Raw genomic sequence first — 27,326 nt, 5'->3', positions numbered from 1 at the left:
TCATTACAACATACAACCGGCAAGAGGCGTCCATTGGCAATTCACTCAATGACCATCGGGGAATTTTACTAATGGACCCGATTCTCAAAGAACTTTTACCTCCATGCCCTGAAATTATTTTCAGAAAATCACGGAATCTAAAGGACATTTTGGCCCCAAGTATGTTAACTAATGCACAAGAGGAGAGTCGTTTACTACCTAAATGCACAGGATCACACAAATGTGGCAGATGCAACATATGCAAGTTCCTACATCTGGTTAGGAAGACCTTCACGGACTCAGAAAAAAAGGAGTATAAAATTAAAGACTTTATCAATTGTAACACCGAATCTGTCATATATTTGTTGGAATGAGACTGTGGAAAGCAATATGTCGGAAAAACGAAAAGACCATTGAAAATGAGGATACAAGAACATATCCGAAACATACAGAACAATGTGGAATCTCATGCTGTCTCAAAACATTTTAACATAACACACAAGTCTAATCCGGAATCACTAACTTTTAAAGCCATCAAATTGGTCAAACTGGGAGAAAGAGGAGGCGACTTAGCCAATAAACTTTCATGAAGAGCGATGTTCTGGATATTCCAGTTACGGACTCTACACCCGATGGGGTTTAATGAGAACTACGAAATTGCTCTGTTTTTATGAAAGCACATCACACTGAAGAGCGAACAGTATTCCCCATTTTCCACCCCACATATCCTACCCCACTTTCCCTACCACCACCACCCACTCATGTTCACATCCTGCACTATATCACTGTATTGGTAGTCATTGACACTGTTATGGTCAATTAACCACCACTTAGTTCACTGTAGCGGGCAACACAGGCATGGTTAAAAAATAAAATATTCTACAGTCAAACCACACTGGAAAGGCACAATCTCGACCGAACTTGGAAGCAAAGCAGTGTTGGGCCGGATCAGTACCAGCAAAGGAGACCACCTGGGAAGATCAGGTGCTGTAAACTAAACTCGTAATACCGAATATGCTGTCTGTGCATACTAGATAACACAAATAATTAATATATCAATACCCATAGAAGCACCATTATGACAAAGCTATACAATAGTGCACATATTCACTTTAATACATAAAAGCACCATTACAACAAATGCTATACAATAGTGCACGTATTGACTTTAATATTTAATATCACTGATATATTAAAAATGTTAATTGTCATGGCACTATCACAATCCTCTTTAAATCTCCATTTTCTTTTATCTTTATATATTTGTATACATTTTTAAATATTTTTATATATATTTCTTTATATATTTATATTTATATTTTTATATAGATATTTTTCCATGCATGTTTATTTATACACTTATTTTTACATATCTCTACATTCAATTACCAGTATTTACATTTTTCTAAATAGACCTATACATGGTTTTTGACAAAATGTTACTAATATTAATCATAGCGATTGCAATATTATCACTTCTGTATATGAGAATTTACAATGTGTTTTCCTTTTCCCACTAACCACAATGGAAATAACCCATGGACATGTGAAAAGGTCCTATATCATGAGTGCCACAAGCTACTAGAAAATGGCCGCCACCATAAACCATATAGAGAAACCTAATGAAAGATGGCCACCACATCAGGAGACATATACACAGCAGAAGCTAAGGCTCTACTTTGACTGAGACCATAAGAGAAGGCATGCACATGCATGGCAACGTTCTGGAAGTGGTGCAGAAGTGACGTGCTCCGGACTTTCAATGCACCCGGACACCAGAAGTGTGGCGAAAGTGCCACCAATACACAGAAACTGAACTTTTAAAGATGTTCTGTACATTATTTTAAGCTCCAAAACTCTCATTTTTCATGTGGTTTGCTATAGCATTTGCCCACAGGGAGGAAGTTATATTTATATTTGAAGTTTATTACATAGTAAAATAGACCTTTATTAAACAGGATATGATGTCATAACTGAGTTAAGAGCAGTGCAGGTATAAATATGAGCCCAGTCCCACTCTGCCTTTACTACTTGATGAAGTCTGTATGATGGGGCAGCATTTGACCTCTGACTCAGATAAGCACTTTAACTTTTTGCACTTTATGTCATTTTTTTATATATGTGAAATTACCTTGTATCCCATTTTTAGAAAAAGATTGTGAATTCTTAATAAATGTTTTAATTGTTTTAAGTATTTTTTATTTATTTATAGACACCAGCGGTCGCTACCCCCATCCTTTTCCTTCCTAAATTCAATTAATTTAGGGATTTACCATCCCAATATTACTTGGGGGATCAGCAGACACCCTAAATATCGGGAGTGTCAAAGCAGAACAGCCATATATGTTGGGTTGCAGAGTCTTTATCTTAATTTTAATTTGTTGGACAGTTTTTTCCATTTTTTTTGTGATTTTTATTGGTAACAATAATTACTGTAGCATGGGAAATATTTTAGCATTATAATTACGTTAAGAAATTCAGATTGAACAACAAAGAGAATTGATTGGTGTCAAAAAAAATATATAATGAGAAAAACCTAATAGTGAACCCCTCCCATCTTGCGACTTAGATTATTTGTTCTGGGGAATAGAGAGACTCCTCACTAAAGAAGTAAAAATGTGGTGGGATATAATGGGCCTAGAACACTATATATCAGTTGATAAAATACCAAGGGGTCTGAGATTTTTCAAACAACCCACATTTGGCAATCTTGATACAACCTTTTTAGAAAAATGGGATAAAGTGTTGCACAATTGTTCTATTGATCTGATGAAACTCCTAGTTGAGGAGAAGAAAAAATGTCTATCAGAATTGGAGAACAGTATCAAAAACAAAGAGGCAGAACTGGAACCATTTAAAGGCAAAGAAGATTACAACATCAATGAGAAAGTCCTCATCAAAAAACTAGAACACATTGAAGAAGAGGTCACTAAAGGCAAAGAGAAAAATTTTCTCAGGGACAAATACGATTATGAACAAGGACGAATCAAGAATTGGAGTAGATTTGGAGCAACAGGACAACCAAACGACAGAACAGTTAAATCATATTGGAAAACAGTACCCATAAAAGGAAAACCAAGACAGAATTCAGATTTGACAACTCCATCCTCAAACACAGGAACATCAAACAGATTCACAGCCCTACAGAGATTGGGATCACATACCGACCAAGTTTTTTTACCCCAATGATTAGGAACAAGCCCAAAAGAAATAATGAGGAATACACTGAAAGAAGATTACAGACCAGCATCACCACTAAAAAGATGCTACACAGAAGAAGAGGAAATTGGGGCAGCAGGAGGGAGAGAGATCAAGAAAAGAACACTAACAACGGATCTAAGAGAAAAAGGGATATTCATTCTATCAAAACATATATTGATGAAATCAGAGGTATCCTTACTCAACAAGGGCCTCACTTTTGCTCCCATGGGAGGTCTTAACAAATTTGAAACATTCATTGACTTAAATAAATTTGTAAGGAAATTAACTCTCAAAAGACATTTTCTTAGGAAGGAAGATGCCATCATCAGCAATTATGAGAATCAGTCGAAATCAGGTCTGAAACTGGTATCAAAATACTACCCGTTAGATTCCAAAGGGAGCAATCTTAAAATCTGTTATGAATTGACTGGACCTTTGTGAAACCTAACAGGAGAAAATAAAGGAGAAGAACATCACAAACCAAGAAAGTGAAGCACTTAAAAACTTACAAAAGAACAACGGCATATTCTTAAAACAAGCTGACAAAGGGGTCATAAGGGGTCATAAGGGGTCATAATGGATCGCAACAAATACACCAAAGAAACCTTAAGATTATTGGGGAATGAAACCTTATACGAAAAATTAATAGGCGATCTGAAAGATGCATTTGTTGAAGAATTACGAATACTATTATTACACGGTTTATGTACAGACACTATCACTAAAAGTTAATTTCAATATATAATGAGATTAGACCCCACTACCCCTATATTTCACTTTCTGCCAAAAATTCACAAAAATCAGTCCAACCCACCAGGAAGACCAGTAGTGGCAGGTATTGACTGACTTACCTCGAATCTATCTGAATATGCCGATGTTTTTCTAAAAACCTATGTGAAATAATTACCATCTTATTTAAAAGATACCATATCTGTATTAAACGTATTAAAAGACCTTGAATGGAAAGACACGTACATGTGGGTGACTAAAGCCAAAACTTTGGAAAGATCAAAACTGCTGGAATATAAACATAGAGAAAATAAAAAGATTGTATGGCGTTCATTACAACATACAACCGGCAAGAGGCGTCCATTGGCAATTCACTCAATGACCATCGGGGAATTTTACTAATGGACCCGATTCTCAAAGAACTTTTACCTCCATGCCCTGAAATTATTTTCAGAAAATCACGGAATCTAAAGGACATTTTGGCCCCAAGTATGTTAACTAATGCACAAGAGGAGAGTCGTTTACTACCTAAATGCACAGGATCACACAAATGTGGCAGATGCAACATATGCAAGTTCCTACATCTGGTTAGGAAGACCTTCACGGACTCAGAAAAAAAGGAGTATAAAATTAAAGACTTTATCAATTGTAACACCGAATCTGTCATATATTTGTTGGAATGAGACTGTGGAAAGCAATATGTCAGAAAAACGAAAAGACCATTGAAAATGAGGATACAAGAACATATCCGAAACATACAGAACAATTTGGAATCTCATGCTGTCTCAAAACATTTTAACATAACACACAAGTCTAATCCGGAATCACTAACTTTTAAAGCCATCAAATTGGTCAAACTGGGAGAAAGAGGAGGCGACTTAGCCAATAAACTTTCATGAAGAGCGATGTTCTGAATATTCCAGTTACGGACTCTACACCCGATGGGGTTTAATGAGAACTACGAAATTGCTCTGTTTTTATGAAAGCACATCACACTGAAGAGCGAACAGTATTCCCCATTTTCCACCCCACATATCCTACCCCACTTTCCCTACCATCACCACCCACTCATGTTCACATCCTGCACTATATCACTGTATTGGTAGTCATTGACACTGTTATGGTCAATTAACCACCACTTAGTTCACTGTAGCGGGCAACACAGGCATGGTTAAAAAATAAAATATTCTACAGTCAAACCACACTGGAAAGGCACAATCTCGACCGAACTTGGAAGCAAAGCAGTGTTGGGCCGGATCAGTACCAGCAAAGGAGACCACCTGGGAAGATCAGGTGCTGTAAACTAAACTCGTAATACCGAATATGCTGTCTGTGCATACTAGATAACACAAATAATTAATATATCAATACACATAGAAGCACCATTATGACAAAGCTATACAATAGTGCACATATTCACTTTAATACATAAAAGCACCATTACAACAAATGCTATACAATAGTGCATGTATTGACTTTAATATTTAATATCACTGATATATTAAAAATGTTAATTGTCATGGCACTATCACAATCCTCTTTAAATCTCCATTTTCTTTTATCTTTATATATTTGTATACATTTTTAAATATTTTTATATATATATATTTATTTATATATTTATATTTATATTTTTATATAGATATTTTTCCATGCATGTTTATTTATACACTTATTTTTACATATCTCTACATTCAATTACCAGTATTTACATTTTTCTAAATAGACCTATACATGGTTTTTGACAAAATGTTACTAATATTAATCATAGCGATTGCAATATTATCACTTCTGTATATGAGAATTTACAATGTGTTTTCCTTTTCCCACTAACCACAATGGAAATAACCCATGGACATGTGAAAAGGTCCTATATCATGAGTGCCACAAGCTACTAGAAAATGGCCGCCACCATAAACCATATAGAGAAACCTAATGAAAGATGGCCACCACATCAGGAGACATATACACAGCAGAAGCTAAGGCTCTACTTTGACTGAGACCATAAGAGAAGGCATGCACATGCATGGCAACGTTCTGGAAGTGGTGCAGAAGTGACGTGCTCCGGACTTTCAATGCACCCGGACACCAGAAGTGTGGCGAAAGTGCCACCAATACACAGAAACTGAACTTTTAAAGATGTTCTGTACATTATTTTAAGCTCCAAAACTCTCATTTTTCATGTGGTTTGCTATAGCATTTGCCCACAGGGAGGAAGTTATATTTATATTTGAAGTTTATTACATAGTAAAATAGACCTTTATTAAACAGGATATGATGTCATAACTGAGTTAAGAGCAGTGCAGGTATAAATATGAGCCCAGTCCCACTCTGCCTTTACTACTTGATGAAGTCTGTATGATGGGGCAGCATTTGACCTCTGACTCAGATAAGCACTTTAACTTTTTGCACTTTATGTCATTTTTTTATATATGTGAAATTACCTTGTATCCCATTTTTAGAAAAAGATTGTGAATTCTTAATAAATGTTTTAATTGTTTTAAGTATTTTTTATTTATTTATAGACACCAGCGGTCGCTAGCCCCATCCTTTTCCTTCCTAAATTCAATTAATTTAGGGATTTACCATCCCAATATTACTTGGGGGATCAGCAGACACCCTATATATCGGGAGTGTCAAAGCAGAACAGCCATATATGTTGGGTTGCAGAGTCTTTATCTTAATTTTAATTTGTTGGACAGTTTTTTCCAATTTTTTTGTGATTTTTATTGGTAACAATAATTACTGTAGCCTGGGAAATAATTTAGCATTATAATTACGTTAAGAAATTCAGATTGAACAACAAAGAGAATTGATTGTTGTCAAAAAAATATATAATGAGAAAAACCTAATAGTGAACCCCTCCCACCTTGCGACTTAGATGATTTGTTCTGGGGAATAGAGAGACTCCTCACTAAAGAAGTAAAAATGTGGTGGGATATAAAGGGCCTAGAACACTATATATCAGTTGATAAAATACCAAGGGGTCTGAGAATTTCCAAACAACCCACATTTGGCAATCTTGATACAACCTTTTTAGAAAAATGGGATAAAGTGTTGCACAATTGTTCTATTGATCTGATGAAACTCCTAGTTGAGGAGAAGAAAAAATGTCTATCAGAATTGGAGAACATTATCAAAAACAAAGAGGCAGAACTGGAACCATTTAAAGGCAAAGAAGATTACAACATCAATGAGAAAGTCCTCATCAAAAAACTAGAACACATTGAAGCAAAGGTCACTAAAGGCAAAGAGAAAAATTTTCTCAGGGACAAATACGATTATGAACAAGGACGAATCAAGAATTGGAGTAGATTTGGAGCAACAGGACAACCAAATGACAGAACAGTTAAATCATATTGGAAAACAGTACCCATAAAAGGAAAACCAAGACAGAATTCAGATTTGACAACTCCATCCTCAAACACAGGAACATCAAACAAATTCACAGCCCTACAGAGATTGGGATCAAATACCGACCAAGTTTTTTTACCCCAATGATTAGGAACAAGCCCAAAAGAAATAATGAGGAATACACTGAAAGAAGATTACAGACCAGCATCACCACTAAAAAGATGCTACACAGAAGAAGAGGAAATTGGGGCAGCAGGAGGGAGAGAGATCAAGAAAAGAACACTAACAACGGATCTAAGAGAAAAAGGGATATTCATTCTATCAAAACATATATTGATGAAAACAGAGGTATCCTTACTCAACAAGGGCCTCACTTTTGCTCCCATGGGAGGTCTTAACAAATTTGAAACATTCATTGACTTAAATAAATTTGTAAGGAAATTAACTCTCAAAAGACATTTTCTTAGGAAGGAAGATGCCATCATCAGCAATTATGAGAATCAGTCGAAATCAGGTCTGAAACTGGTATCAAAATACTACCCGTTAGATTCCAAAGGGAGCAATCTTAAAATCTGTTATGAATTGACTGGACCTTTGTGAAACCTAACAGGAGAAAATAAAGAAGAACATCACAAACCAAGAAAGTGAAGCACTTAAAAACTTACAAAAGAACAACGGCATATTCTTAAAACAAGCTGACAAAGGGGTCATAAGGGGTCATAAGGGGTCATAATGGATCGCAACAAATACACCAAAGAAACCTTAAGATTATTGGGGAATGAAACCTTATACGAAAAATTAATAGGCGATCTGAAAGATGCATTTGTTGAAGAATTACGAATACTATTATTACACGGTTTATGTACAGACACTATCACTAAAAGTTAATTTCAATATTTAATGAGATTAGACCCCACTACCCCTATATTTCACTTTCTGCCAAAAATTCACAAAAATCAGTCCAACCCACCAGGAAGACCAGTAGTGGCAGGTATTGACTTACTTACCTCGAATCTATCTGAATATGCCGATGTTTTTCTAAAAACCTATGTGAAATAATTACCATCTTATTTAAAAGATACCATATCTGTATTAAACGTATTAAAAGACCTTGAATGGAAAGACACGTACATGTGGGTGACTAAAGCCAAAACTTTGGAAAGATCAAAACTGCTGGAATATAAACATAGAGAAAATAAAAAGATTGTATGGCGTTCATTACAACATACAACCGGCAAGAGGCGTCCATTGGCAATTCACTCAATGATCATCGGGGAATTTTACTAATGGACCCGATTCTCAAAGAACTTTTACCTCCATGCCCTGAAATTATTTTCAGAAAATCACGGAATCTAAAGGACATTTTGGCCCCAAGTATGTTAACTAATGCACAAGAGGAGAGTCGTTTACTACCTAAATGCACAGGATCACACAAATGTGGCAGATGCAACATATGCAAGTTCCTACATCTGGTTAGGAAGACCTTCACGGACTCAGAAAAAAAGGAGTGTAAAATTAAAGACTTTATCAATTGTAACACCGAATCTGTCATATATTTGTTGGAATGAGACTGTGGAAAGCAATATGTCGGAGAAACGAAAAGACCATTGAAAATGAGGATACAAGAACATATCCGAAACATACAGAACAATGTGGAATCTCATGCTGTCTCAAAACATTTTAACATAACACACAAGTCTAATCCGGAATCACTAACTTTTAAAGCCATCAAATTGGTCAAACTGGGAGAAAGAGGAGGCGACTTAGCCAATAAACTTTCATGAAGAGCGATGTTCTGGATATTCCAGTTACGGACTCTACACCCGATGGGGTTTAATGAGAACTACGAAATTGCTCTGTTTTTATGAAAGCACATCACACTGAAGAGCGAACAGTATTCCCCATTTTCCACCCCACATATCCTACCCCACTTTCCCTACCACCACCACCCACTCATGTTCACATCCTGCACTATATCACTGTATTGGTAGTCATTGACACTGTTATGGTCAATTAACCACCACTTAGTTCACTGTAGCGGGCAACACAGGCATGGTTAAAAAATAAAATATTCTACAGTCAAACCACACTGGAAAGGCACAATCTCGACCGAACTTGGAAGCAAAGCAGTGTTGGGCCGGATCAGTACCAGCAAAGGAGACCACCTGGGAAGATCAGGTGCTGTAAACTAAACTCGTAATACCGAATATGCTGTCTGTGCATACTAGATAACACAAATAATTAATATATCAATACCCATAGAAGCACCATTATGACAAAGCTATACAATAGTGCACATATTCACTTTAATACATAAAAGCACCATTACAACAAATGCTATACAATAGTGCACGTATTGACTTTAATATTTAATATCACTGATATATTAAAAATGTTAATTGTCATGGCACTATCACAATCCTCTTTAAATCTCCATTTTCTTTTATCTTTATATATTTGTATACATTTTTAAATATTTTTATATATATTTCTTTATATATTTATATTTATATTTTTATATAGATATTTTTCCATGCATGTTTATTTATACACTTATTTTTACATATCTCTACATTCAATTACCAGTATTTACATTTTTCTAAATAGACCTATACATGGTTTTTGACAAAATGTTACTAATATTAATCATAGCGATTGCAATATTATCACTTCTGTATATGAGAATTTACAATGTGTTTTCCTTTTCCCACTAACCACAATGGAAATAACCCATGGACATGTGAAAAGGTCCTATATCATGAGTGCCACAAGCTACTAGAAAATGGCCGCCACCATAAACCATATAGAGAAACCTAATGAAAGATGGCCACCACATCAGGAGACATATACACAGCAGAAGCTAAGGCTCTACTTTGACTGAGACCATAAGAGAAGGCATGCACATGCATGGCAACGTTCTGGAAGTGGTGCAGAAGTGACGTGCTCCGGACTTTCAATGCACCCGGACACCAGAAGTGTGGCGAAAGTGCCACCAATACACAGAAACTGAACTTTTAAAGATGTTCTGTACATTATTTTAAGCTCCAAAACTCTCATTTTTCATGTGGTTTGCTATAGCATTTGCCCACAGGGAGGAAGTTATATTTATATTTGAAGTTTATTACATAGTAAAATAGACCTTTATTAAACAGGATATGATGTCATAACTGAGTTAAGAGCAGTGCAGGTATAAATATGAGCCCAGTCCCACTCTGCCTTTACTACTTGATGAAGTCTGTATGATGGGGCAGCATTTGACCTCTGACTCAGATAAGCACTTTAACTTTTTGCACTTTATGTCATTTTTTTATATATGTGAAATTACCTTGTATCCCATTTTTAGAAAAAGATTGTGAATTCTTAATAAATGTTTTAATTGTTTTAAGTATTTTTTATTTATTTATAGACACCAGCGGTCGCTACCCCCATCCTTTTCCTTCCTAAATTCAATTAATTTAGGGATTTACCATCCCAATATTACTTGGGGATCAGCAGACACCCTAAATATCGGGAGTGTCAAAGCAGAACAGCCATATATGTTGGGTTGCAGAGTCTTTATCTTAATTTTAATTTGTTGGACAGTTTTTTCCATTTTTTTTGTGATTTTTATTGGTAACAATAATTACTGTAGCATGGGAAATATTTTAGCATTATAATTACGTTAAGAAATTCAGATTGAACAACAAAGAGAATTGATTGGTGTCAAAAAAAATATATAATGAGAAAAACCTAATAGTGAACCCCTCCCATCTTGCGACTTAGATTATTTGTTCTGGGGAATAGAGAGACTCCTCACTAAAGAAGTAAAAATGTGGTGGGATATAAAGGGCCTAGAACACTATATATCAGTTGATAAAATACCAAGGGGTCTGAGATTTTTCAAACAACCCACATTTGGCAATCTTGATACAACCTTTTTAGAAAAATGGGATAAAGTGTTGCACAATTGTTCTATTGATCTGATGAAACTCCTAGTTGAGGAGAAGAAAAAATGTCTATCAGAATTGGAGAACAGTATCAAAAACAAAGAGGCAGAACTGGAACCATTTAAAGGCAAAGAAGATTACAACATCAATGAGAAAGTCCTCATCAAAAAACTAGAACACATTGAAGAAGAGGTCACTAAAGGCAAAGAGAAAAATTTTCTCAGGGACAAATACGATTATGAACAAGGACGAATCAAGAATTGGAGTAGATTTGGAGCAACAGGACAACCAAACGACAGAACAGTTAAATCATATTGGAAAACAGTACCCATAAAAGGAAAACCAAGACAGAATTCAGATTTGACAACTCCATCCTCAAACACAGGAACATCAAACAGATTCACAGCCCTACAGAGATTGGGATCACATACCGACCAAGTTTTTTTACCCCAATGATTAGGAACAAGCCCAAAAGAAATAATGAGGAATACACTGAAAGAAGATTACAGACCAGCATCACCACTAAAAAGATGCTACACAGAAGAAGAGGAAATTGGGGCAGCAGGAGGGAGAGAGATCAAGAAAAGAACACTAACAACGGATCTAAGAGAAAAAGGGATATTCATTCTATCAAAACATATATTGATGAAATCAGATGTATCCTTACTCAACAAGGGCCTCACTTTTGCTCCCATGGGAGGTCTTAACAAATTTGAAACATTCATTGACTTAAATAAATTTGTAAGGAAATTAACTCTCAAAAGACATTTTCTTAGGAAGGAAGATGCCATCATCAGCAATTATGAGAATCAGTCGAAATCAGGTCTGAAACTGGTATCAAAATACTACCCGTTAGATTACAAAGGGAGCAATCTTAAAATCTGTTATGAATTGACTGGACCTTTGTGAAACCTAACAGGAGAAAATAAAGGAGAAGAACATCACAAACCAAGAAAGTGAAGCACTTAAAAACTTACAAAAGAACAACGGCATATTCTTAAAACAAGCTGACAAAGGGGTCATAAGGGGTCATAAGGGGTCATAATGGATCGCAACAAATACACCAAAGAAACCTTAAGATTATTGGGGAATGAAACCTTATACGAAAAATTAATAGGCGATCTGAAAGATGCATTTGTTGAAGAATTACGAATACTATTATTACACGGTTTATGTACAGACACTATCACTAAAAGTTAATTTCAATATATAATGAGATTAGACCCCACTACCCCTTTATTTCACTTTCTGCCAAAAATTCACAAAAATCAGTCCAACCCACCAGGAAGACCAGTAGTGGCAGGTATTGACTGACTTACCTCGAATCTATCTGAATATGCCGATGTTTTTCTAAAAACCTATGTGAAATAATTACCATCTTATTTAAAAGATACCATATCTGTATTAAACGTATTAAAAGACCTTGAATGGAAAGACACGTACATGTGGGTGACTAAAGCCAAAACTTTGGAAAGATCAAAACTGCTGGAATATAAACATAGAGAAAATAAAAAGATTGTATGGCGTTCATTACAACATACAACCGGCAAGAGGCGTCCATTGGCAATTCACTCAATGACCATCGGGGAATTTTACTAATGGACCCGATTCTCAAAGAACTTTTACCTCCATGCCCTGAAATTATTTTCAGAAAATCACGGAATCTAAAGGACATTTTGGCCCCAAGTATGTTAACTAATGCACAAGAGGAGAGTCGTTTACTACCTAAATGCACAGGATCACACAAATGTGGCAGATGCAACATATGCAAGTTCCTACATCTGGTTAGGAAGACCTTCACGGACTCAGAAAAAAAGGAGTATAAAATTAAAGACTTTATCAATTGTAACACCGAATCTGTCATATATTTGTTGGAATGAGACTGTGGAAAGCAATATGTCAGAAAAACGAAAAGACCATTGAAAATGAGGATACAAGAACATATCCGAAACATACAGAACAATGTGGAATCTCATGCTGTCTCAAAACATTTTAACATAACACACAAGTCTAATCCGGAATCACTAACTTTTAAAGCCATCAAATTGGTCAAACTGGGAGAAAGAGGAGGCGACTTAGCCAATAAACTTTCATGAAGAGCGATGTTCTGGATATTCCAGTTACGGACTCTACACCCGATGGGGTTTAATGAGAACTACGAAATTGCTCTGTTTTTATGAAAGCACATCACACTGAAGAGCGAACAGTATTCCCCATTTTCCACCCCACATATCCTACCCCACTTTCCCTACCATCACCACCCACTCATGTTCACATCCTGCACTATATCACTGTATTGGTAGTCATTGACACTGTTATGGTCAATTAACCACCACTTAGTTCACTGTAGCGGGCAACACAGGCATGGTTAAAAAATAAAATATTCTACAGTCAAACCACACTGGAAAGGCACAATCTCGACCGAACTTGGAAGCAAAGCAGTGTTGGGCCGGATCAGTACCAGCAAAGGAGACCACCTGGGAAGATCAGGTGCTGTAAACTAAACTCGTAATACCGAATATGCTGTCTGTGCATACTAGATAACACAAATAGATAATATATCAATACACATAGAAGCACCATTATGACAAAGCTATACAATAGTGCACATATTCACTTTAATACATAAAAGCACCATTACAACAAATGCTATACAATAGTGCATGTATTGACTTTAATATTTAATATCACTGATATATTAAAAATGTTAATTGTCATGGCACTATCACAATCCTCTTTAAATCTCCATTTTCTTTTATCTTTATATATTTGTATACATTTTTAAATATTTTTATATATATTTCTTTATATATTTATATTTATATTTTTATATAGATATTTTTCCATGCATGTTTATTTATACACTTATTTTTACATATCTCTACATTCAATTACCAGTATTTACATTTTTCTAAATAGACCTATACATGGTTTTTGACAAAATGTTACTAATATTAATCATAGCGATTGCAATATTATCACTTCTGTATATGAGAATTTACAATGTGTTTTCCTTTTCCCACTAACCACAATGGAAATAACCCATGGACATGTGAAAAGGTCCTATATCATGAGTGCCACAAGCTACTAGAAAATGGCCGCCACCATAAACCATATAGAGAAACCTAATGAAAGATGGCCACCACATCAGGAGACATATACACAGCAGAAGCTAAGGCTCTACTTTGACTGAGACTATAAGAGAAGGCATGCACATGCATGGCAACGTTCTGGAAGTGGTGCAGAAGTGACGTGCTCCGGACTTTCAATGCACCCGGACACCAGAAGTGTGGCGAAAGTGCCACCAATACACAGAAACTGAACTTTTAAAGATGTTCTGTACATTATTTTAAGCTCCAAAACTCTCATTTTTCATGTGGTTTGCTATAGCATTTGCCCACAGGGAGGAAGTTATATTTATATTTGAAGTTTATTACATAGTAAAATAGACCTTTATTAAACAGGATATGATGTCATAACTGAGTTAAGAGCAGTGCAGGTATAAATATGAGCCCAGTCCCACTCTGCCTTTACTACTTGATGAAGTCTGTATGATGGGGCAGCATTTGACCTCTGACTCAGATAAGCACTTTAACTTTTTGCACTTTATGTCTTTTTTTATATATGTGAAATTACCTTGTATCCCATTTTTAGAAAAAGATTGTGAATTCTTAATAAATGTTTTAATTGTTTTAAGTATTTTTTATTTATTTATAGACACCAGCGGTCGCTAGCCCCATCCTTTTCCTTCCTAAATTCAATTAATTTAGGGATTTACCATCCCAATATTACTTGGGGGATCAGCAGACACCCTATATATCGGGAGTGTCAAAGCAGAACAGCCATATATGTTGGGTTGCAGAGTCTTTATCTTAATTTTAATTTGTTGGACAGTTTTTTCCAATTTTTTTGTGATTTTTATTGGTAACAATAATTACTGTAGCCTGGGAAATAATTTAGCATTATAATTACGTTAAGAAATTCAGATTGAACAACAAAGAGAATTGATTGTTGTCAAAAAAATATATAATGAGAAAAACCTAATAGTGAACCCCTCCCACCTTGCGACTTAGATGATTTGTTCTGGGGAATAGAGAGACTCCTCACTAAAGAAGTAAAAATGTGGTGGGATATAAAGGGCCTAGAACACTATATATCAGTTGATAAAATACCAAGGGGTCTGAGAATTTCCAAACAACCCACATTTGGCAATCTTGATACAACCTTTTTAGAAAAATGGGATAAAGTGTTGCACAATTGTTCTATTGATCTGATGAAACTCCTAGTTGAGGAGAAGAAAAAATGTCTATCAGAATTGGAGAACAGTATCAAAAACAAAGAGGCAGAACTGGAACCATTTAAAGGCAAAGAAGATTACAACATCAATGAGAAAGTCCTCATCAAAAAACTAGAACACATTGAAGCAAAGGTCACTAAAGGCAAAGAGAAAAATTTTCTCAGGGACAAATACGATTATGAACAAGGACGAATCAAGAATTGGAGTAGATTTGGAGCAACAGGACAACCAAACGACAGAACAGTTAAATCATATTGGAAAACAGTACCCATAAAAGGAAAACCAAGACAGAATTCAGATTTGACAACTCCATCCTCAAACACAGGAACATCAAACAAATTCACAGCCCTACAGAGATTGGGATCAAATACCGACCAAGTTTTTTTACCCCAATGATTAGGAACAAGCCCAAAAGAAATAATGAGGAATACACTGAAAGAAGATTACAGACCAGCATCACCACTAAAAAGATGCTACACAGAAGAAGAGGAAATTGGGGCAGCAGGAGGGAAAGAGATCAAGAAAAGAACACTAACAACGGATCTAAGAGAAAAAGGGATATTCATTCTATCAAAACATATATTGATGAAAACAGAGGTATCCTTACTCAACAAGGGCCTCACTTTTGCTCCCATGGGAGGTCTTAACAAATTTGAAACATTCATTGACTTAAATAAATTTGTAAGGAAATTAACTCTCAAAAGACATTTTCTTAGGAAGGAAGATGCCATCATCAGCAATTATGAGAATCAGTCGAAATCAGGTCTGAAACTGGTATCAAAATACTACCCGTTAGATTCCAAAGGGAGCAATCTTAAAATCTGTTATGAATTGACTGGACCTTTGTGAAACCTAACAGGAGAAAATAAAGAAGAACATCACAAACCAAGAAAGTGAAGCACTTAAAAACTTACAAAAGAACAACGGCATATTCTTAAAACAAGCTGACAAAGGGGTCATAAGGGGTCATAATGGATCGCAACAAATACACCAAAGAAACCTTAAGATTATTGGGGAATGAAACCTTATACGAAAAATTAATAGGCGATCTGAAAGATGCATTTGTTGAAGAATTACGAATACTATTATTACACGGTTTATGTACAGACACTATCACTAAAAGTTAATTTCAATATTTAATGAGATTAGACCCCACTACCCCTATATTTCACTTTCTGCCAAAAATTCACAAAAATCAGTCCAACCCACCAGGAAGACCAGTAGTGGCAGGTATTGACTTACTTACCTCGAATCTATCTGAATATGCCGATGTTTTTCTAAAAACCTATGTGAAATAATTACCATCTTATTTAAAAGATACCATATCTGTATTAAACGTATTAAAAGACCTTGAATGGAAAGACACGTACATGTGGGTGACTAAAGCCAAAACTTTGGAAAGATCAAAACTGCTGGAATATAAACATAGAGAAAATAAAAAGATTGTATGGCGTTCATTACAACATACAACCGGCAAGAGGCGTCCATTGGCAATTCACTCAATGACCATCGGGGAATTTTACTAATGGACCCGATTCTCAAAGAACTTTTACCTCCATGCCCTGAAATTATTTTCAGAAAATCTCGGAATCTAAAGGACATTTTGGCCCCAAGTATGTTAACTAATGCACAAGAGGAGAGTCGTTTACTACCTAAATGCACAGGATCACACAAATGTGGCAGATGCAACATATGCAAGTTCCTACATCTGGTTAGGAAGACCTTCACGGACTCAGAAAAAAAGGAGTGTAAAATTAAAGACTTTATCAATTGTAACACCGAATCTGTCATATATTTGTTGGAATGAGACTGTGGAAAGCAATATGTCGGAAAAACGAAAAGACCATTGAAAATGAGGATACAAGAACATATCCGAAACATACAGAACAATGTGGAATCTCATGCTGTCTCAAAACATTTTAACATAACACACAAGTCTAATCCGGAATCACTAACTTTTAAAGCCATCAAATTGGTCAAACTGGGAGAAAGAGGAGGCGACTTAGCCAATAAACTTTCATGAAGAGCGATGTTCTGGATATTCCAGTTACGGACTCTACACCCGATGGGGTTTAATGAGAACTACGAAATTGCTCTGTTTTTATGAAAGCACATCACACTGAAGAGCGAACAGTATTCCCCATTTTCCACCCCACATATCCTACCCCACTTTCCCTACCACCACCACCCACTCATGTTCACATCCTGCACTATATCACTGTATTGGTAGTCATTGACACTGTTATGGTCAATTAACCACCACTTAGTTCACTGTAGCGGGCAACACAGGCATGGTTAAAAAATAAAATATTCTACAGTCAAACCACACTGGAAAGGCACAATCTCGACCGAACTTGGAAGCAAAGCAGTGTTGGGCCGGATCAGTACCAGCAAAGGAGACCACCTGGGAAGATCAGGTGCTGTAAACTAAACTCGTAATACCGAATATGCTGTCTGTGCATACTAGATAACACAAATAATTAATATATCAATACCCATAGAAGCACCATTATGACAAAGCTATACAATAGTGCACATATTCACTTTAATACATAAAAGCACCATTACAACAAATGCTATACAATAGTGCACGTATTGACTTTAATATTTAATATCACTGATATATTAAAAATGTTAATTGTCATGGCACTATCACAATCCTCTTTAAATCTCCATTTTCTTTTATCTTTATATATTTGTATACATTTTTAAATATTTTTATATATATTTCTTTATATATTTATATTTATATTTTTATATAGATATTTTTCCATGCATGTTTATTTATACACTTATTTTTACATATCTCTACATTCAATTACCAGTATTTACATTTTTCTAAATAGACCTATACATGGTTTTTGACAAAATGTTACTAATATTAATCATAGCGATTGCAATATTATCACTTCTGTATATGAGAATTTACAATGTGTTTTCCTTTTCCCACTAACCACAATGGAAATAACCCATGGACATGTGAAAAGGTCCTATATCATGAGTGCCACAAGCTACTAGAAAATGGCCGCCACCATAAACCATATAGAGAAACCTAATGAAAGATGGCCACCACATCAGGAGACATATACACAGCAGAAGCTAAGGCTCTACTTTGACTGAGACCATAAGAGAAGGCATGCACATGCATGGCAACGTTCTGGAAGTGGTGCAGAAGTGACGTGCTCCGGACTTTCAATGCACCCGGACACCAGAAGTGTGGCGAAAGTGCCACCAATACACAGAAACTGAACTTTTAAAGATGTTCTGTACATTATTTTAAGCTCCAAAACTCTCATTTTTCATGTGGTTTGCTATAGCATTTGCCCACAGGGAGGAAGTTATATTTATATTTGAAGTTTATTACATAGTAAAATAGACCTTTATTAAACAGGATATGATGTCATAACTGAGTTAAGAGCAGTGCAGGTATAAATATGAGCCCAGTCCCACTCTGCCTTTACTACTTGATGAAGTCTGTATGATGGGGCAGCATTTGACCTCTGACTCAGATAAGCACTTTAACTTTTTGCACTTTATGTCATTTTTTTATATATGTGAAATTACCTTGTATCCCATTTTTAGAAAAAGATTGTGAATTCTTAATAAATGTTTTAATTGTTTTAAGTATTTTTTATTTATTTATAGACACCAGCGGTCGCTACCCCCATCCTTTTCCTTCCTAAATTCAATTAATTTAGGGATTTACCATCCCAATATTACTTGGGGGATCAGCAGACACCCTATATATCGGGAGTGTCAAAGCAGAACAGCCATATATGTTGGGTTGCAGAGTCTTTATCTTAATTTTAATTTGTTGGACAGTTTTTTCCATTTTTTTTGTGATTTTTATTGGTAACAATAATTACTGTAGCATGGGAAATATTTTAGCATTATAATTACGTTAAGAAATTCAGATTGAACAAAAAAGAGAATTGATTGGTGTCAAAAAATATATATAATGAGAAAAACCTAATAGTGAACCCCTCCCATCTTGCGACTTAGATGATTTGTTCTGGGGAATAGAGAGACTCCTCACTAAAGAAGTAAAAATGTGGTGGGATATAAAGGGCCTAGAACACTATATATCAGTTGATAAAATACCAAGGGGTCTGAGATTTTTCAAACAACCCACATTTGGCAATCTTGATACAACCTTTTTAGAAAAATGGGATAAAGTGTTGCACAATTGTTCTATTGATCTGATGAAACTCCTAGTTGAGGAGAAGAAAAAATGTCTATCAGAATTGGAGAACAGTATCAAAAACAAAGAGGCAGAACTGGAACCATTTAAAGGCAAAGAAGATTACAACATCAATGAGAAAGCCCTCATCAAAAAACTAGAACACATTGAAGAAGAGGTCACTAAAGGCAAAGAGAAAAATTTTCTCAGGGACAAATACGATTATGAACAAGGACGAATCAAGAATTGGAGTAGATTTGGAGCAACAGGACAACCAAACGACAGAACAGTTAAATCATATTGGAAAACAGTACCCATAAAAGGAAAACCAAGACAGAATTCAGATTTGACAACTCCATCCTCAAACACAGGAACATCAAACAGATTCACAGCCCTACAGAGATTGGGATCACATACCGACCAAGTTTTTTTACCCCAATGATTAGGAACAAGCCCAAAAGAAATAATGAGGAATACACTGAAAGAAGATTACAGACCAGCATCACCACTAAAAAGATGCTACACAGAAGAAGAGGAAATTGGGGCAGCAGGAGGGAGAGAGATCAAGAAAAGAACACTAACAACGGATCTAAGAGAAAAAGGGATATTCATTCTATCAAAACATATATTGATGAAATCAGAGGTATCCTTACTCAACAAGGGCCTCACTTTTGCTCCCATGGGAGGTCTTAACAAATTTGAAACATTCATTGACTTAAATAAATTTGTAAGGAAATTAACTCTCAAAAGACATTTTCTTAGGAAGGAAGATGCCATCATCAGCAATTATGAGAATCAGTCGAAATCAGGTCTGAAACTGGTATCAAAATACTACCCGTTAGATTCCAAAGGGAGCAATCTTAAAATCTGTTATGAATAGACTGGACCTTTGTGAAACCTAACAGGAGAAAATAAAGGAGAAGAACATCACAAACCAAGAAAGTGAAGCACTTAAAAACTTACAAAAGAACAACGGCATATTCTTAAAACAAGCTGACAAAGGGGTCATAAGGGGTCATAAGGGGTCATAATGGATCGCAACAAATACACCAAAGAAACCTTAAGATTATTGGGGAATGAAACCTTATACGAAAAATTAATAGGCGATCTGAAAGATGCATTTGTTGAAGAATTACGAATACTATTATTACACGGTTTATGTACAGACACTATCACTAAAAGTTAATTTCAATATATAATGAGATTAGACCCCACTACCCCTATATTTCACTTTCTGCCAAAAATTCACAAAAATCAGTCCAACCCACCAGGAAGACCAGTAGTGGCAGGTATTGACTGACTTACCTCGAATCTATCTGAATATGCCGATGTTTTTCTAAAAACCTATGTGAAATAATTACCATCTTATTTAAAAGATACCATATCTGTATTAAACGTATTAAAAGACCTTGAATGGAAAGACACGTACATGTGGGTGACTAAAGCCAAAACTTTGGAAAGATCAAAACTGCTGGAATATAAACATAGAGAAAATAAAAAGATTGTATGGCGTTCATTACAACATACAACCGGCAAGAGGCGTCCATTGGCAATTCACTCAATGACCATCGGGGAATTTTACTAATGGACCCGATTCTCAAAGAACTTTAACCTCCATGCCCTGAAATTATTTTCAGAAAATCACGGAATCTAAAGGACATTTTGGCCCCAAGTATGTTAACTAATGCACAAGAGGAGAGTCGTTTACTACCTAAATGCACAGGATCACACAAATGTGGCAGATGCAACATATGCAAGTTCCTACATCTGGTTAGGAAGACCTTCACGGACTCAGAAAAAAAGGAGTATAAAATTAAAGACTTTATCAATTGTAACACCGAATCTGTCATATATTTGTTGGAATGAGACTGTGGAAAGCAATATGTCAGAAAAACGAAAAGACCATTGAAAATGAGGATACAAGAACATATCCGAAACATACAGAACAATTTGGAATCTCATGCTGTCTCAAAACATTTTAACATAACACACAAGTCTAATCCGGAATCACTAACTTTTAAAGCCATCAAATTGGTCAAACTGGGAGAAAGAGGAGGCGACTTAGCCAATAAACTTTCATGAAGAGCGATGTTCTGGATATTCCAGTTACGGACTCTACACCCGATGGGGTTTAATGAGAACTACGAAATTGCTCTGTTTTTATGAAAGCACATCACACTGAAGAGCGAACAGTATTCCCCATTTTCCACCCCACATATCCTACCCCACTTTCCCTACCATCACCACCCACTCATGTTCACATCCTGCACTATATCACTGTATTGGTAGTCATTGACACTGTTATGGTCAATTAACCACCACTTAGTTCACTGTAGCGGGCAACACAGGCATGGTTAAAAAATAAAATATTCTACAGTCAAACCACACTGGAAAGGCACAATCTCGACCGAACTTGGAAGCAAAGCAGTGTTGGGCCGGATCAGTACCAGCAAAGGAGACCACCTGGGAAGATCAGGTGCTGTAAACTAAACTCGTAATACCGAATATGCTGTCTGTGCATACTAGATAACACAAATAATTAATATATCAATACACATAGAAGCACCATTATGACAAAGCTATACAATAGTGCACATATTCACTTTAATACATAAAAGCACCATTACAACAAATGCTATACAATAGTGCATGTATTGACTTTAATATTTAATATCACTGATATATTAAAAATGTTAATTGTCATGGCACTATCACAATCCTCTTTAAATCTCCATTTTCTTTTATCTTTATATATTTGTATACATTTTTAAATATTTTTATATATATTTCTTTATATATTTATATTTATATTTTTATATAGATATTTTTCCATGCATGTTTATTTATACACTTATTTTTACATATCTCTACATTCAATTACCAGTATTTACATTTTTCTAAATAGACCTATACATGGTTTTTGACAAAATGTTACTAATATTAATCATAGCGATTGCAATATTATCACTTCTGTATATGAGAATTTACAATGTGTTTTCCTTTTCCCACTAACCACAATGGAAATAACCCATGGACATGTGAAAAGGTCCTATATCATGAGTGCCACAAGCTACTAGAAAATGGCCGCCACCATAAACCATATAGAGAAACCTAATGAAAGATGGCCACCACATCAGGAGACATATACACAGCAGAAGCTAAGGCTCTACTTTGACTGAGACCATAAGAGAAGGCATGCACATGCATGGCAACGTTCTGGAAGTGGTGCAGAAGTGACGTGCTCCGGACTTTCAATGCACCCGGACACCAGAAGTGTGGCGAAAGTGCCACCAATACACAGAAACTGAACTTTTAAAGATGTTCTGTACATTATTTTAAGCTCCAAAACTCTCATTTTTCATGTGGTTTGCTATAGCATTTGCCCACAGGGAGGAAGTTATATTTATATTTGAAGTTTATTACATAGTAAAATAGACCTTTATTAAACAGGATATGATGTCATAACTGAGTTAAGAGCAGTGCAGGTATAAATATGAGCCCAGTCCCACTCTGCCTTTACTACTTGATGAAGTCTGTATGATGGGGCAGCATTTGACCTCTGACTCAGATAAGCACTTTAACTTTTTGCACTTTATGTCATTTTTTTATATATGTGAAATTACCTTGTATCCCATTTTTAGAAAAAGATTGTGAATTCTTAATAAATGTTTTAATTGTTTTAAGTATTTTTTATTTATTTATAGACACCAGCGGTCGCTAGCCCCATCCTTTTCCTTCCTAAATTCAATTAATTTAGGGATTTACCATCCCAATATTACTTGGGGGATCAGCAGACACCCTATATATCGGGAGTGTCAAAGCAGAACAGCCATATATGTTGGGTTGCAGAGTCTTTATCTTAATTTTAATTTGTTGGACAGTTTTTTCCAATTTTTTTGTGATTTTTATTGGTAACAATAATTACTGTAGCCTGGGAAATAATTTAGCATTATAATTACGTTAAGAAATTCAGATTGAACAACAAAGAGAATTGATTGTTGTCAAAAAAATATATAATGAGAAAAACCTAATAGTGAACCCCTCCCACCTTGCGACTTAGATGATTTGTTCTGGGGAATAGAGAGACTCCTCACTAAAGAAGTAAAAATGTGGTGGGATATAAAGGGCCTAGAACACTATATATCAGTTGATAAAATACCAAGGGGTCTGAGAATTTCCAAACAACCCACATTTGGCAATCTTGATACAACCTTTTTAGAAAAATGGGATAAAGTGTTGCACAATTGTTCTATTGATCTGATGAAACTCCTAGTTGAGGAGAAGAAAAAATGTCTATCAGAATTGGAGAACATTATCAAAAACAAAGAGGCAGAACTGGAACCATTTAAAGGCAAAGAAGATTACAACATCAATGAGAAAGTCCTCATCAAAAAACTAGAACACATTGAAGCAAAGGTCACTAAAGGCAAAGAGAAAAATTTTCTCAGGGACAAATACGATTATGAACAAGGACGAATCAAGAATTGGAGTAGATTTGGAGCAACAGGACAACCAAATGACAGAACAGTTAAATCATATTGGAAAACAGTACCCATAAAAGGAAAACCAAGACAGAATTCAGATTTGACAACTCCATCCTCAAACACAGGAACATCAAACAAATTCACAGCCCTACAGAGATTGGGATCAAATACCGACCAAGTTTTTTTACCCCAATGATTAGGAACAAGCCCAAAAGAAATAATGAGGAATACACTGAAAGAAGATTACAGACCAGCATCACCACTAAAAAGATGCTACACAGAAGAAGAGGAAATTGGGGCAGCAGGAGGGAGAGAGATCAAGAAAAGAACACTAACAACGGATCTAAGAGAAAAAGGGATATTCATTCTATCAAAACATATATTGATGAAAACAGAGGTATCCTTACTCAACAAGGGCCTCACTTTTGCTCCCATGGGAGGTCTTAACAAATTTGAAACATTCATTGACTTAAATAAATTTGTAAGGAAATTAACTCTCAAAAGACATTTTCTTAGGAAGGAAGATGCCATCATCAGCAATTATGAGAATCAGTCGAAATCAGGTCTGAAACTGGTATCAAAATACTACCCGTTAGATTCCAAAGGGAGCAATCTTAAAATCTGTTATGAATTGACTGGACCTTTGTGAAACCTAACAGGAGAAAATAAAGAAGAACATCACAAACCAAGAAAGTGAAGCACTTAAAAACTTACAAAAGAACAACGGCATATTCTTAAAACAAGCTGACAAAGGGGTCATAAGGGGTCATAAGGGGTCATAATGGATCGCAACAAATACACCAAAGAAACCTTAAGATTATTGGGGAATGAAACCTTATACGAAAAATTAATAGGCGATCTGAAAGATGCATTTGTTGAAGAATTACGAATACTATTATTACACGGTTTATGTACAGACACTATCACTAAAAGTTAATTTCAATATTTAATGAGATTAGACCCCACTACCCCTATATTTCACTTTCTGCCAAAAATTCACAAAAATCAGTCCAACCCACCAGGAAGACCAGTAGTGGCAGGTATTGACTTACTTACCTCGAATCTATCTGAATATGCCGATGTTTTTCTAAAAACCTATGTGAAATAATTACCATCTTATTTAAAAGATACCATATCTGTATTAAACGTATTAAAAGACCTTGAATGGAAAGACACGTACATGTGGGTGACTAAAGCCAAAACTTTGGAAAGATCAAAACTGCTGGAATATAAACATAGAGAAAATAAAAAGATTGTATGGCGTTCATTACAACATACAACCGGCAAGAGGCGTCCATTGGCAATTCACTCAATGACCATCGGGGAATTTTACTAATGGACCCGATTCTCAAAGAACTTTTACCTCCATGCCCTGAAATTATTTTCAGAAAATCACGGAATCTAAAGGACATTTTGGCCCCAAGTATGTTAACTAATGCACAAGAGGAGAGTCGTTTACTACCTAAATGCACAGGATCACACAAATGTGGCAGATGCAACATATGCAAGTTCCTACATCTGGTTAGGAAGACCTTCACGGACTCAGAAAAAAAGGAGTGTAAAATTAAAGACTTTATCAATTGTAACACCCAATCTGTCATATATTTGTTGGAATGAGACTGTGGAAAGCAATATGTCGGAAAAACGAAAAGACCATTGAAAATGAGGATACAAGAACATATCCGAAACATACAGAACAATGTGGAATCTCATGCTGTCTCAAAACATTTTAACATAACACACAAGTCTAATCCGGAATCACTAACTTTTAAAGCCATCAAATTGGTCAAACTGGGAGAAAAAGGAGGCGACTTAGCCAATAAACTTTCATGAAGAGCGATGTTCTGGATATTCCAGTTACGGACTCTACACCCGATGGGGTTTAATGAGAACTACGAAATTGCTCTGTTTTTATGAAAGCACATCACACTGAAGAGCGAACAGTATTCCCCATTTTCCACCCCACATATCCTACCCCACTTTCCCTACCATCACCACCCACTCATGTTCACATCCTGCACTATATCACTGTATTGGTAGTCATTGACACTGTTATGGTCAATTAACCACCACTTAGTTCACTGTAGCGGGCAACACAGGCATGGTTAAAAAATAAAATATTCTACAGTCAAACCACACTGGAAAGGCACAATCTCGACCGAACTTGGAAGCAAAGCAGTGTTGGGCCGGATCAGTACCAGCAAAGGAGACCACCTGGGAAGATCAGGTGCTGTAAACTAAACTCGTAATACCGAATATGCTGTCTGTGCATACTAGATAACACAAATAATTAATATATCAATACACATAGAAGCACCATTATGACAAAGCTATACAATAGTGCACATATTCACTTTAATACATAAAAGCACCATTACAACAAATGCTATACAATAGTGCACGTATTGACTTTAATATTTAATATCACTGATATATTAAAAATGTTAATTGTCATGGCACTATCACAATCCTCTTTAAATCTCCATTTTCTTTTATCTTTATATATTTGTATACATTTTTAAATATTTTTATATATATTTCTTTATATATTTATATTTATATTTTTATATAGATATTTTTCCATGCATGTTTATTTATACACTTATTTTTACATATCTCTACATTCAATTACCAGTATTTACATTTTTCTAAATAGACCTATACATGGTTTTTGACAAAATGTTACTAATATTAATCATAGCGATTGCAATATTATCACTTCTGTATATGAGAATTTACAATGTGTTTTCCTTTTCCCACTAACCACAATGGAAATAACCCATGGACATGTGAAAAGGTCCTATATCATGAGTGCCACAAGCTACTAGAAAATGGCCGCCACCATAAACCATATAGAGAAACCTAATGAAAGATGGCCACCACATCAGGAGACATATACACAGCAGAAGCTAAGGCTCTACTTTGACTGAGACCATAAGAGAAGGCATGCACATGCATGGCAACGTTCTGGAAGTGGTGCAGAAGTGACGTGCTCCGGACTTTCAATGCACCCGGACACCAGAAGTGTGGCGAAAGTGCCACCAATACACAGAAACTGAACTTTTAAAGATGTTCTGTACATTATTTTAAGCTCCAAAACTCTCATTTTTCATGTGGTTTGCTATAGCATTTGCCCACAGGGAGGAAGTTATATTTATATTTGAAGTTTATTACAT

At 35.6% G+C, this 27,326-nt stretch overlaps 7 pseudogenes; all 7 read left to right on the top strand.

Moving 5' to 3' along the window:
- The first annotated feature begins 856 nt into the window (after window positions 1-856).
- LOC134937261 (5S ribosomal RNA) lies at window positions 857-975 on the top strand (annotated as a pseudogene).
- Window positions 976-5,095: 4,120 nt separating this feature from the next.
- On the top strand, window positions 5,096-5,214 carry LOC134937259 (5S ribosomal RNA; annotated as a pseudogene).
- A 4,120-nt stretch (window positions 5,215-9,334) lies between these two features.
- On the top strand, window positions 9,335-9,453 carry LOC134937258 (5S ribosomal RNA; annotated as a pseudogene).
- A 4,119-nt stretch (window positions 9,454-13,572) lies between these two features.
- On the top strand, window positions 13,573-13,691 carry LOC134937257 (5S ribosomal RNA; annotated as a pseudogene).
- A 4,105-nt stretch (window positions 13,692-17,796) lies between these two features.
- LOC134937256 (5S ribosomal RNA) lies at window positions 17,797-17,915 on the top strand (annotated as a pseudogene).
- A 4,120-nt stretch (window positions 17,916-22,035) lies between these two features.
- Window positions 22,036-22,154, top strand: LOC134937255 (5S ribosomal RNA; annotated as a pseudogene).
- Window positions 22,155-26,270: 4,116 nt separating this feature from the next.
- LOC134937254 (5S ribosomal RNA) lies at window positions 26,271-26,389 on the top strand (annotated as a pseudogene).
- The last annotated feature ends 937 nt before the right edge of the window (window positions 26,390-27,326 follow it).

The sequence above is a fragment of the Pseudophryne corroboree genome, chromosome 6, assembly GCF_028390025.1.
Source record: "Pseudophryne corroboree isolate aPseCor3 chromosome 6, aPseCor3.hap2, whole genome shotgun sequence".
In the NCBI taxonomy this organism is placed as follows: domain Eukaryota; kingdom Metazoa; phylum Chordata; class Amphibia; order Anura; family Myobatrachidae; genus Pseudophryne; species Pseudophryne corroboree.
This window is presented reverse-complemented; position numbering and strand designations above follow the sequence as displayed.